General features: G+C 35.2%; 1 protein-coding gene across 2 annotated transcripts in view; it reads right to left on the bottom strand.

The window, feature by feature from the left end:
• Positions 1-449, bottom strand: part of pam (peptidylglycine alpha-amidating monooxygenase) — a 68303-nt gene extending 67854 nt beyond the window's left edge. The window contains exon 1 of one of the 2 annotated variants that reach the window (XM_077243316.1): positions 366-449. The gene's annotated coding sequence lies outside the window, so the exon portion shown is untranslated. The remainder of the gene's footprint in view (positions 1-365) is intronic. The other variant, XM_077243314.1, reaches the window with a different exon arrangement.
• Positions 450-14397: the final 13948 nt, after the last annotated feature.

Below are 14397 nucleotides of genomic sequence, written 5' to 3'. Positions count from 1 at the left end.
GAGAATGAATTAAAACCTTAATAAACATAGCAACATATTTATCGTATCTATAGTCACATCTATAGCTCTCATTTAATAAAAGCTCGGCTTTAATATAAAAGTAAAGTCTTCACATTAAAGTACAATTTCGTAACAGTTATTAAATCTTACATATTCCGTTTTGAGAATGAAATCCGAAAGTAAGTTGTAACGTTAAATGGCTAGGTTGCTTTGCTAACCGATGACGTCGTGTGAAGTTCAGTGAACTTCACTGAAATGGTTTAAAACTAAGAAAACACTCATTTGATAAAACGACAGGCTTGTGAAAGACTTAAAGGGGAATATGTGATGTTCATACTCTGTAAAGAAACTTGGCGGTTATTTACCTTCATTTTCTGTTCTTGTTTTGTCATATTCAGTGTTCAGTCAGACCAGTGTAATCGATACATGAGTTCATGAGTGAGAAAACCACGTGATAGTGTTTGGAGAGTGGCATTAAAATTAAACTAGACTACTAAGCTATACATTTAATAATTCAAATGTAAAAATGGGGGGGGGGGGCACTTTTTAAATTGACAAATAGACGTGTTTAAATGTAAATAAATTAATTAAAAAAAATTTAATTGAATTTGTGTGCATATTTTAATAAAGTTTTATAACACGCTCTTTTGTCGCCACCTACTGGCGTGAATATGTAAGCTTCAGATCACTGAGCGAAACTATATTAATCTTTTTTTTTTGTTTTTTTTTTGGTTGGTGATGGTGGTGGTGGTGGTGGTCAAAAGATTTGAGAATCCAAACTCCATGCCTTGAAAATAGACGAGAGTAGGAAGAGAAAAGTGAAATAAAGTGCTGTCAAGATATCTCGTGATTCACTCTCAAGTGCTCAGTTGCAAAAAAAGAATGTCATTTAAATTGTGTTGCTTTTGTAAAATTAATACAATGAACAAGCCAAAGTACCTGTTATTTAATTTCAGTTTAAAGTCCCAATGAAATCAAAATGTAGCCTACAATTCTTGTTGTTTTAAGGAATGTACAGTATTTATTTATCTGTAATGATTTATCCTTGCACATTATTATTATTATTATTATTATTATTAATCTGCCCTCATAATCTTTAAGCAAAATAACTTCCTCTCCCTCTTGTATCTCTTCTCTTCTCCGATGATGTTTAGCGGGGAAACCTGTCACTCACATGATGAGATACACCAATGGCAAACCCCAATCATCCAATCAAAAAAGTGCAATAGTGCACTTTTTCATAGGCGTTGATTCTGGAAGGATTTTTTTCCTTCAGTTCTTCCATAGTGATTTCTATTTAAAAAATCTTCATTAAAGTGTGCCATGAACCAAGCCAAACAGCGAGGTGAATCAAAACATTACAAACTTTGATTTGAATCAAAAAAAAGTATTAGAAAATTGGACAAAACTAGGCTACAAGTGTACTTAATGGCTTTAGAGAGGGAAAGAACTACAATCCCATGAAGCATAAAAGTACTCATTTAAAAAAATGTTGATTATATGAAAACAATACATTTTAAATTTATTGCAAATTTGTATGCAATTTCAGAGCTTAAAGGGATAGTTCACCCAAAAATGAAAATTAGCCCATGATTTAGCTACTCACCCTGAAGCCAGGTGTATATGACATTCTTCCTTCAGACGAATACAATCGGAGTTATATTAAAAAATGTCCTGGGTCTTCGTTCACGCGTCGGGTCAAGTGTGGGTAAGTCGACTTGCATACGGCCGTCTGCCGGAAGCTAGTTATTTTAGTCAATAAAGTTTTAAATATGAAATTGTTTTTTTTTTTGTTTTTTACACCAACGCATTTGTTTAGGTCTCTATTAACCCCTCAGAGCCGTTTGGCAAGGATGGATATGATGCACTTGTATGGACTTCAATAAATAGTGCCCATTCACTCCCATTATAGGCCTACTACAGCTTAGAAGAGCCAGGACATTTTTTCTAGGATGGCTTAAGGGTGAGTAAATCATGGGATAATTTTTATTTTTGGGTGAACTATCCCTTTAAGGAGATCGACTCGTTTACTATATTCGCAGTGTTTCATGGGAGTGGACGACGCTAAAGAGCTATTTTGGCTAAGTATTGCTCTATTTTGACTCTCTGATTGGTGCAATTTTATTAACAGCATCATGGGTAATGTAGTTTTTACTCGGTGGAGGACGTCATCCGGAAGGTGCTACCCATGCTTCAGGAGAATGATTTTAACAATCTCATGACACATTTGACTGGTATTGGTGTGCAGATGGGCTGTGATCTCCAGTTTGTTACCTTAGAAGACATAAAAGATATTGTTCCTCTCATTGCTGCCCGAAGACTCATACACCACTTCAATAACAGAGGTAAGAAAAACTAGTGGTGCCCCTTGTTTACAATGCATAATTCCTACTTTTATAATATTGGACAACATTGAGCGTTGTCCTATTTAAATACTAGAAACAATAGATTTTTTTTCCCTAATAGTCCATAATCATTGATGTTAACAATACGTCAAATCTGTCAGGAAGGTTATTTTTTTCTCTCTTTTATAGTCAATTTAAAAGTGCTGTATTAACTTCAGTCTGACTCACATCCAGTCTGCGTGGGGGTTTTTTTGTGGAAGTTTTAAGGTTTGCTTCTGACACCTTGGTGTGGAAAAACGGAGGTCCGCGCCTGGCGGTTCTGTTTGTGCCTAAATAGGGTATATTTGTACAAAGTTTGTTTGCAGTGGGTTGGACCCTGGCATATACATCAATATTCAGGTAAAAAAAGGACATTTAAAAGCTGATGCCATTTCCTCAATGTACAAGGTCCACTATGCATACCTTTTTGCATATTTTTAATTGATATTGTTTCCTATATTGAATGATAGGTATTCTAGTAACCATATCTTGATGGTGTTTTGTCTGTGCTACTCCCAGATTTGGATGTATTATTGTGCCACTGTCATTACAAAAAAAGCTGAATGTTGTTTCCTCTGTCTTCACTCTTGAAGACTAGAAGGCCCATCCAGATGACATTCTCTCTTTTACAGTCAATTTAGTAAGGTGTTAACTTAAGTGACTTACAGTGTCTGACATGTCTTGTAGAAGCTTTAAGATTTGCATCTGATACCTTAGTATGAAAAACAGAGGTGGTTCTGTTTGTGAATATAGAGTATATTTGTACATAGTTTGTTTGCAATGGGTTGGACTTTTTGTATACACTAATTTCATATGTTTGCTATATTGATTTGCTGATATATGTTCAATTATTCATGTTGTCTATTAGTGAATATTTGTGTATAGTTTGTTTGCAATAGGTTGGATCCTGAAATATTTTATTATTATTATTTCTGATATTATCACATTCACCTATTGGAAAAAATAGTAAAAAAATACATTTATGTATTTTATGTATTATATATATATATATATTGCACGTGTTGAATTTGACAAGACAAAACAAACATAAATATAAAAAAGGTGTGTATTTTATTTATTACAAGTAGTTATATCATCCATTATTAATATATTTTTTTTTTGATCTAGCCAGCTTTAAACATTTTATATTTAAAAAAAAATGTATTTACTAGAGGTGTGCAAAAAAATCGATTCACATTTGTATCACGATTCAAGCTTTACCGATTCAAAATCGATTCATAGAATTCCAAAAATCGATTCATATATATATATATATATATATATATATTTTTTTTTTTTTTTTTTTTTTTCAATTTGTAATGGCGTGCAGGGGCGGAGTGGCAATCGGGAGAGTCGGGACTTTTCCCGGTGGTTCGGTAGTGTTTCGAGGGACGGTCTGATAATAGTTATACATTGCAAGTTCTTAGCAACACCATCCGGCGGCCTGGTGTGCGGCTGCTGCCCGCTGGTCAAACTGTGCAGCCTCTCTGTTCAACCCGTAAATAAATGCATCGATCCATTACTATTGCTTGAGTTCTTAAATGGTCTAGTGGTAGATCTTTTGCCAGGGAGAAGTTACGAGTTCTAATCCGCACTCGTATAGTTTTTTCTCTCTCTCATCAAAACCGAATATGTTCATCAGTGGTTACAGTTATATCAGGCAAGGAAACGTTTCTGTGCATTTTATTTTGTGATTTCACCAGAGTGAATTGAGTTCTGTGAAGGAATACAACTTTGTCAAATGTTTAATTTAGTTTCATATATAAACTGAGAAAGTTCTGTAACTTGAATTTAGCATTCAGCTGTGGAGCACGAAAGTCCTGTCTTATTCTGTGTCTCTATATACAGCTGTCAGACGGGTTTTCTTTCTATTGTAAGTTAAATGAAACATGTTAATGAAACTCTTGGAGACTCTCGCTAAGCTTTTGTCTTAGCAAGAGAGAGTCCTGTCACTCCTGTTCTGGAGTCTCAGGGTTTGAATAAGTTTTTCCCTCTCTCTTTTAATACAGGTTCCTAAACTGGTATACGAGTTTCCACCATCACAATGTAATCCCTCCCTCTTATAATGTTTATATATTACAATGTTTGACTCAAGAAGTTAGACTTGATTGAGATGACTACAGCGACGAAATAAACTTATACCTCAACAATCTCCTGGTCTGCAACTCTATGTTTTCTACACTTGAGAAGAAAAAGTTCACAACATCTGCAACAGTGTTAGATTGAAGCGCCTGTCCGAGTGAAGACTGCGCGAGCCACAATAGAACACTGTATCCATGACACTGATCGCAGTGGCAACGAGTGCTCAGCTTGATTTAAAAAACAACAGATTTAAGCGCTAGATCTCTTATTTAATAGCGAACTAAATGAATGCTCTGATAGTTAACTGTAGATGTTTTATTAATTTGTATTAGGTACATCGGTACATCTAAGAAAAAGCTAGCTAATAGGCTACATCATTGTTAACAAATGGGACTTGCAAAGTGTTACCTATGAAATTTACATAGGCTATGTTTCTAGGTTATAGCTAAAAAAAAAAACACCACATATTTGACCTGTAATATTTAAATGTTTAAATTATTTTCTGTAGAGTTCGTTCTGTACAACTTCTCATTTTAATATATTCATATTTATATATTTATTTCATTTAGCATATTTCAGTTCAGCAGTGTTTTTCTTGGAGTGTTATGTTTCTTTTTAATCCAGTATCCATTTTAAAAAATATCGGTTGAATAATCGGCTATCGGCATGTACGGTCAAACCTAAATATCGGTATCGGTAAAATCCACTATCGGTCGACCTCTATTGTAAAGCACCATAAAGTTTTCGTGCATTATATTATAAGTCTTCAGAAGCCATTCTATAGTTTAATGTGAGGTAGAAATGAATATTTAAGTCGTTTAATTCAATTTCACGTAAACTTTTCCCTCCGCAGCAGCTGTCAGTCATTATCCACTCAGCATTCAAACAGCGCGTCACGTCGCGTTCAGTTACGACAGTCAACACGATGACACTCCAAGATTATTCAAAGTTAATATTATTATACTTAATCTGTAGATAAAGGTCTAAACAACTTTATATTGCTGGACTGTATTGCTGTACCTTAATCATGTTACTTTCTCCCGGGTGTCTGTTAGATCACAACTGTTAAAAGAAAAGGCTGAATAAACTATTGCAAGATAGATATTGTATAGTACACTATGCATCAATATGTCTTTCCTTAGTGCTTTGAACTTTTCAATGCTGACTTGACGCGCTGCAACTCAAGTTCATCATTCTGCGCTCGGAATCGCTTTGTGCCGCACTGTATTGACCTTTCATATCATAGTACTTTTGCGCAATGAAAGATTATTAATAGCCTTTCTAGTTTATAGCCTTTGGTTTTTTTATCTTGTTTTTCATGAATGTATTTTACAATTTGGCTCAAACAATACCTCCAATAATACAATATAGATGTTTTAATTCATCACACAGGCCATGAAGACTATACATCTGGCCAGCTATCCAACTGTCCAGAAGGCTCTTCAACTTCAGGCCAAGCAACCCATGTCCCTGTTCAAGTATCTGACTGGGTCTTATCATATGAAGTACCGTGGAAGAAGATCCCACCAAAATTGGGACAATGTGTTGCACAAGACAAGCGACCCAGGAAGCAGGAGCTTTTAGTTATGGTGAGAAGTATTGTAGAATCAATTCGAAAGGTATGCTTGAACCCTACTAGAAGCTAGTGTTCAGAAATTGCAAGAAGAATCATGGAAAAATATCCAAAAAGCTTTGCGGATGTAACAATGGAAGGAGAGCAGATTGGCTGTGGTTATGGATCTTTGCTAAATCAGATAAAAACAAGGGTTTAACATGTCAATCGTGACAACACACTGGTGAGAGTTAGAAAACCAAAACGTATCAACGTCAACGCGTCTATACCCAGCAGTGAGAGCGCCTCATCCAAATGTGCAAAAACTGATAGCTATGGCTGCATCAATTGGCACCCAGTTGACCTCCCTGAAGATGAGACTCCAGAATCAGTGGAGGAAAAAAGAAAGGAAATGGTTAAGTTGTTTTTTCAAGAGGGACCCCAAGCAGCAGAGCATGGCCAGGTGGAAGAATGGATGAAGTTAACATATGCTTCTCAGCGCCATGCCATCAATAACAACCCCCCACCCAGCATTGATGAACTCAAAGACCAGTGGCCATTCCTGTTCATGAAGAGATTTCTGTTTGCCCATTTCAGCACTCTGACTGGGATTGATGTTAACACTAGGCTCACAGAATCTCTTAGCAGAAAAGGAAAAAAGGTGCTTCATGTTTTTGAAAGCCAACTTTCAAGGTGGAAAAAGGATGTCAGGACAGTCCTGAAAGAAATCGACCAAGCTGGTAAAGGAGATGTCGACTATGGTGTTGTATCTATAATTACCACAATGGCTTACTTCAGAGAGAAGGAAGATGCCTTCTTTCTTCTTGCTGATGTAAGTATTAATGTTATTTGAACGGCTGATTCTAGAGAATACTGATTGTAATTAATGTCATAGTTTCTTAAACATTCTAAGACATTTCTAAAAGACTATTACTGTTTCTGTATTTATATGTCATACATTTGAGGTACAATTTTATTTTCTTCATCATTTATCATCAAACTTCTATTTTGCAAGATAGGCAGACATACTTGTGCTGTTCAAGGGGTTGTATCATAATATATCACAAAGTGACATATAAGCATAAACTTGTTTGGAGAGCACATTGAGAAGTATTTTAAAACAAGTATGTTCTCTATATACTATGTCATTAATTTCTCCCAACCTTATGTTAATTGCTCTACTTTTAGGTCAATGCAACTCCAGCAGATGTAGAGGGAAGCCTCTCTCTGCCCAGTACCCCAAGACTGATTGCACTTGGTAAGTCTATTAAAATGCTTTTTTTAATTGATGCTATGGCTGAGATTAAAGTTGGCCAACATCTACCAGCAGACGGACACACGAGAGCTGACTGAACATCTGCTCTTGCATCAACACAACATGCATGCTTATCGGTGCACTTGTGATCGCACATTGGAGATTAATATTTTGTAAATAAAGTGGTACATTATCTTTAATTATTATAGGCAGCAGGCAATTATTTGATCTTATTAACTTTTTTTCTATTTAAATATATTGTTAAATGTAATGTATTCCTGTTATCATTACTCCAGTCTTCAGTGTCATTTGATCCTTCAGAAATCTTTGTAATATGATGACATGCTGCTCAAGAAACATTTCTGATTATTATCAATGTTGAAAACAGTTATGCTGCTTTTTTATTTGCGTTGAGAAAGTGATGTTTTTTTTTTAAGATTCAAAAGAACAGTATGCATTTGAAATAGAAATCTTTTATAACATTGTTTTTACTGTCACCTTTGATCAATATAAAATGAAATAATTTAATTAAATTTGACACATGGATGTGAGACACTGCAAAGAACGTGAGTGCAGTGGTCAAATATGTCTTATAGCAGATGTTTTCTCACAAAACCAATGGAAAAGAAATGAAATGAAAAATGTTCTGTGTGAAAAGTTCCATATATAAAATAAGGGCAATCACTATTAAATTGAACACACCATACAGACTGGTACTGTGGAAGAAAGACATTTTTAATTTTAAAGCATTTAAATGTGTATTTTTTTATGGAGACAATTAGAAAAAAAAATTGCCTCAAGAATCATTATTTGTTAATAATAGATTTTTCACCCTTGCTAAAAAAGCTGCTATGATGTTGTCTGTTACAGGAAATTCTGTTTTCACTGCTAAAAAATGGATGCTGACAATGGAGGCCAAAGTCATCATAGGGGCACAAGAGCTAACAGATGTTCAATCTGCATTAGCTATCTTGTTTAGCTGCTACTACGTATTCAATGTACAGTACCAGGAAGAGGCAAAGAATACGCTGGAGTTCATTCAGAGGTAATCATAAATTAATTTAAAAGCATTATGACATTGACTAACAATGATGTAGAGCAGCGTTTCCCAACCGGGGTGCCATGATGTATCATCAATCTCGGATGTCTCTAATAACAACAAATTACGCACATAAATTTATGTTAAACATACAAATCGTAAGTTTTCGATATTGAATTGCGGGCGGGTTGCGCATGATTTAATTCCCGTGCTTCATTCCCAGTGAGTACAGGTAAAGCTGCCTCTTTTTCATGGCTTGTTGCGCTTAATAGGACATTTATTATGGCCTTATGTGATGATTGGTTTAAGTTCACTAAAATTAATAGTTGTTAATAGTTATATTTTTTGGAGCCTAATAAATGTAAAAATATATAGCTTTTAGAGATGCACCGATTACAATTTTCTAGGCCGATTCCGATTTCCGATTTTTCTTGAGTTTGACCTGCCGATACCGATTTTAGCCGATTCCGATTTCCTTTTTTTAAACCACTTAAGAGCACACACAAATATTTATTTTCTATCTTCTCTTTAATAGAACATTTTGCATAGAACATTTTTTAACAGATAATCGCTATAAAATAGAACTATATAAATTACTCCTGGTGTGGGAAATTCACACACATCTAAAGTGCAGTGTTATGGAAGAACCATTTCTTTCTTTTCACATCCAATATCCAACTAAAAAAAATTGATATATTTAGCAAACTTAACTTCTGTATGAAAACGGGTAATGGCAATAAAATAATATATAAATAACAAATTAAATAAATATACCCTTGCAGTATAAAGATATTTCTCAACACAGACACACACACTATTGCAATCACTTGTACATCAATGGCAAGATATATTCTCAAACAGTTCTTCTCTCATCTGACACATGTCCAGCCAAGCTAAACAGGACAAGTGGAGCATGTGCAGAGAAATGATTGGGAAATAATAAAAACAAGTTTAAATGGGTACATTTTCTATAAATATTTTTGAGTCTTAATTTTCTTTTCTGACATAGCTACTTCAGTTCTTGTTAAAACACACCAGACATACAAATTCTGTGCATTTTAAGCACTTTTTGGGTGAAATCATATTTATTTTGTCCATCAAAAGTGTGCTTTCACTTTAATTGAGCGCAGCAAAAATGGACTCGGCGCCGAAACCCGCGCTTTTGCTCACGCGACTCTCCTGCTCGATGCTCACGCGCTGCTCCCGCTCCTGTTGTGAATGCACTCAGTGACTAACATGCACGGCCGAAGAAAAAAAAAACGCTGCTCACGCTTGCGGTGTGAAACAGCCGAAATTCACGAGGTTTCCTACATGTGTGTTGCATGTGCACGTGTGATGCTGATCTTGCTCAATGTTAATCATGCGGCGCCTGAGTGCATTTGGCATAAAATCGGATTATATCAGACTGACCAGGGGCTGCCGATCATGGCCGATCACGTGAAAATCGGCCCGATTCCGGTCACCAGCCGATCAATCGGTGCATCTCTAATAGCTTTCAATTATAATGTAGTGTTGAATGGCGATAATTAATGTTTAAAATTGAAAAATAATAATAGTTTAAGACATCAGTAGCAGTATTGGTATCACTGAGTTGGCAAATCGTGCTATAGGCTACTGCCGTTCTCGACAATGTACCTTTGTAAAAGTGGGGATTTAGCACAAAAAATAGCTCACATAAGTGTTTGTGATTGAATCTGTGGCTTTGAATAAATAATGAGAGTCAATGATTTAATGATTAATTAATATTCATTCATAATTACAACCACTTGCTTTGTTTCTGAATGATTGAATGACTCGATGACTCATTCATAAAGACAGTGATTTGCCGACACCTACTGGCGTTTTAAATTTAAATTTAAAATATTTAAAAGCATTGTTTTTAACCATCATTGCATATTCCTCTATTGAACTTTTTTTATATTTAAAACATTATTTATTTTATAAATGAAGGATGTTAAAAGCCTCAGGGGGTACGCCAATCTAAAATGTTTGAGAACCAGTGGCCTAAAGACAACACATCCCAGCAACGTTCCTGATAAATTATCTACATTCACAAACCACTGTTAATTTTAACAGAAAATCAAGCATAGGCTTCTGGATGTTTGATTTGACTTGGCAGAAAGCAAAGAGCTGTCCCTTTATAATCACTAAAAATGTGTCCCTCGTTTTAATTGCAATCTCACAAAATTCCATTATAATCTGTCTAATCAGTGTATAATCTGTCTACACTGTACTATTAATTATTTATTTATATAGTACATAATACATATTGCTTTCATTAACATCAAAGTGCATACAACACCATGTTATGGCTGTTGGGAAAGCAGTGGTTTGATAAATGTTTTTTCTTGTGCTTGCAGGTTCATTCTGAGAATAAACCCTGATGGCACCAAATGCCAATCAAAATCACAGATAAGCCGGACATCTGGAAAAAGGGTCCAGAGGAAAATCGCTAGCCTGAATCCCCTTGTAGCATCGTTCATCAGAGAGCTTGTGGACTTCGATTGGCAAAATTATTGAAATTAAACACGACTGACGACAACAATACAAAAACATGTTTTTACGGTTTGACAAGATGAATTCAAACACATTTGTAAAATGTAATTTTTAAAGTTAATGTTAAACAATTAAACAGTTAAACAATTAAACGGCATATTTAAATGACAAATGTTCATGAGAACTCATGCATTTCAGTTTATGCATTTTTTGGGGGTAAAAAAAAACAGTTTACAGTGCTGTAGTGGTTTTTCTTTAGTTAAAGGGATAGTTCACCCAAAAATGAAAATTCTGTCAGTAATTACTCTCCCTCATGTTGTTCCAACCCCATAAGACTTTCGTTCATCTTCGGAACACAAATTAAATATTTTTGATTAAATCTGAGAGCTGGATCACTCGTCCATAGGCTTCTAAGGGATTGAAACTTGACAGCCCCGAAAAGTCATTAAAGACATCGTTAAAATAGTCCAAGTGACTACAGTGGCTCAATCTTAAGTTTATCAAGCGACGAGAATACTTTTTGAGCGCAAAACAAACAAAAATAACGACTTTATTCAAGTATTCATTTCCACCTCTGTCGGCCTCGAGATTTCACTTAGTATAACAGCGCAGCGCTTCTGTGTTGTACGTCACAGGTAGGCTCACTATTGGCCGACGCTGGTCATGTGTGTGATGCGTGTGACGTTCAACCAGAAGCGTTACGAAATTATACTAAGTGAAATCTCGAGGCCGACAGAGGTGGAAATGAATACTTGAATAAAGTCGTTATTTTTGTTTGTTTTGCGCTCAAAAAGTATTCTCGTCGCTTGATAAACTTAAGATTGAGCCACTGTAGTCACTTGGACTATTTTAACAATGTCTTTAATGACTTTTCGGGGCTGTCAAGTTTCAATCCCTGAAGAAGCCTATGGACCAGTATGGAGGAGTGATCCAGCTCTCAGATTTAATCACAAATATCTTAATTTGTGTTCCGAAGATGAACGAAAGTCTTACGGGGTTGGAACAACGTGAGGGAGAGTAATTACTGACAGAATTTTCATTTTTGGGTGAACGAACCCTTAAATCATCAGTTACACCTGTTGTTAATTGGTTTGTCTGTTTGTTTGGTTGTTTTGTTTTCTGTGTATTTTGAGTGTTGTGTTAAATAAAACTTTGACTGCTGCGATTAGATCGGTTTCATCAACTTTATTGCAACTTTACCTGTGACATGTAGATTTAAAATTAAATAAATTTAGTTTAAAGTAAATGAAGCTAAACTTAAATCGTAAAAAAAATCTAATTATGTAATAGGAAATCAATTATAATACTGTAAATAAAAATACAGTACTCATGAATACAATATACAGTATTATTACTGTAAATTAAAATATGGTACTTGTACTGTAAATGAAAAATACAGTACTCATACTGTAAATATAAATACAGTATATGATTGTATTACTGTAAATGAAATTACAGTAGTGATACTGTAAACACTTTTACAGTAACTTACTGCCATCCAGCTGCCAATAAGTTACTGTAAAATTTACAGCAACCTTTTTACAGTGTATGTTTGTATTGAACACTGATGGAGCAACAGATTTTGAGTGAAAATAAATCATGAAAGTGGTTTATTTTGTTTAATAAATGTATGAGGTGGCGAGGGGGGTCTTTTACTCCACGGACACACGGGGTAAAACCAGCACGGGCAAAAGACAGACTGTATCTATAAAAATACTTCAGCAAAAATAATCATTTTTTAATAATGTCTAAGTACTTTTTCAAAACAATAAGTTAAGTAAAGTTTGCACTATTTTCTGTTTATTTTGATAAATAAAAGAAGACATTTTTGTTCAATAATGTCATTAAAATATGTTAATATAACTATATATTAAAAATACATAAACACAATTATTTAAAAAAAGTAAATATTTTGAAAGTATGGAAGGTGATCCCACAATAATTGAATATAGGTTTACAGTAACATTAAATCATATTTTGTATGAAATGATTAATATAATATTTTTTAAATAGGATGGTTTCATTATAAATATGGTGATCATCTGAGATGGACACCCAACTTAATATATGATATTTAACATCTGAATCGAACCACATCAAGAAATGGAAAAGTCTGCAAAGGCTTTGGGATCAAAGAAAGGGTTCTTGATATAAAAATGTTAGAGAACTCCTATTATAAAGGCAAACGGTGGCCATGCTAAATACTGATTTGATTCAGTTAATAAATTGATAAATCTATTTGCGGATTTATTTGTTAAAACAACATCACTTTACAGCATTGTTTAACAGCAAGTGCCTGAATTTTCATAATGCTTTCAGGTTTGTATGGTAAATTTCTCTAAGCATTATGCAGGGTTTTTCCTGCATAGACAATTAAGTCATGAGGCGGCCGCCTCCGTCAAATTTCGGGCCGCCTCCACCTCTCGACAAAACTCAAGTCAGGGAATCACATGATTAGATACCTCTTTTCCGCTGCGGCTTCACGGCCTGTGTCCATTCTCAAACCGTTCTGCGCATTTCGACGGCATCAGAAAAAGCATTTAAACTTGCTGGTCTCGAACGGAGCAAGGTAAATTTCTGTGAAACCGCACGAGCCGCTGCCCCTCCCCCTTTTCAACATCTCCTGTCAGTCATCACAACCACCACAGATGCACGCAAGTCAAGAAGCACCTTCCTTCCGCAGCATCGATCGAAGTGCCTTCACTTGTCACAGCCAGGTACCGATAGTGTTTTTCTTAAGCTTTGGCTTTGTTGTGAAATTAAAACACTTAGTTACTTAAAATATATCCATAGAGCCAGCCTGACTTAGGCAATAGTCCAACATTTTTCTGGCGTTTTTATAAAATAAGCTATCACAAGTAACTTAGCAGGCACGTAATTTACTACTGTTTTGTAATTTCATGGCTTACTAATTTACGTTGCATAGTAGTTTTTTTGCGCTTTACTTACATTCAAGTGATATACAGGGCTTGTCAGATGTTACCAGCTCAGTAACATCTGACAGGAAAGGAAAGTTAGTTTTTCTGAGGTGAGGAAACTTTATTTCGAAATAAGTTACGAAAATAACGTTAGAATAATGACACTCAAAGCCTGACAACATCTCATCTGACAGCAGATACTGAATCAGGTACAAAGTGTTTTTTCTCAGGCACTGACTCAGAGTGATTAGGAGTCACGTTAGCCTCTGAACTGTAAATTAAATAAAATTATCTGATATTTAAAATACCTAAAAAAAAAAACATGCTTGTAAAAAGTGTTTGTTTTTTTCAGCCAGTTGAAGGCGCGGTACACTTTCATGTGTACAAATGATCTAGATTTTTTTTTTACCTCCTAATTTTGAGCCAGAAAACGTTCCATAATGACGTGCGGAGTGCACCAGATTAATGCATTATATCTTTAAAATGTGCGAAATTTTCTCCAGGGGGGGCATGCCCCCGGACCCCCCTAGTGTTACGATTTTACCACCTCCGCCTCATTTTGAGCCAGGAAAAACCCTGATTATGCCAACGTTCATTTTAGTCTGACACATTGTTTTCAGAATTCATGTATGACTGACTCGATGATGGTTATATACAGATTACTTAGCACT

Source organism: Siphateles boraxobius, unplaced genomic scaffold, assembly GCF_051911475.1.
Source record: "Siphateles boraxobius isolate OS27281-9 unplaced genomic scaffold, OSU_SipBor_1 25, whole genome shotgun sequence".
Lineage (NCBI taxonomy): Eukaryota > Metazoa > Chordata > Actinopteri > Cypriniformes > Leuciscidae > Siphateles > Siphateles boraxobius.
Note: the sequence above shows the minus strand (reverse complement) of the source record. Positions and strands in the feature narration are given on the sequence as shown.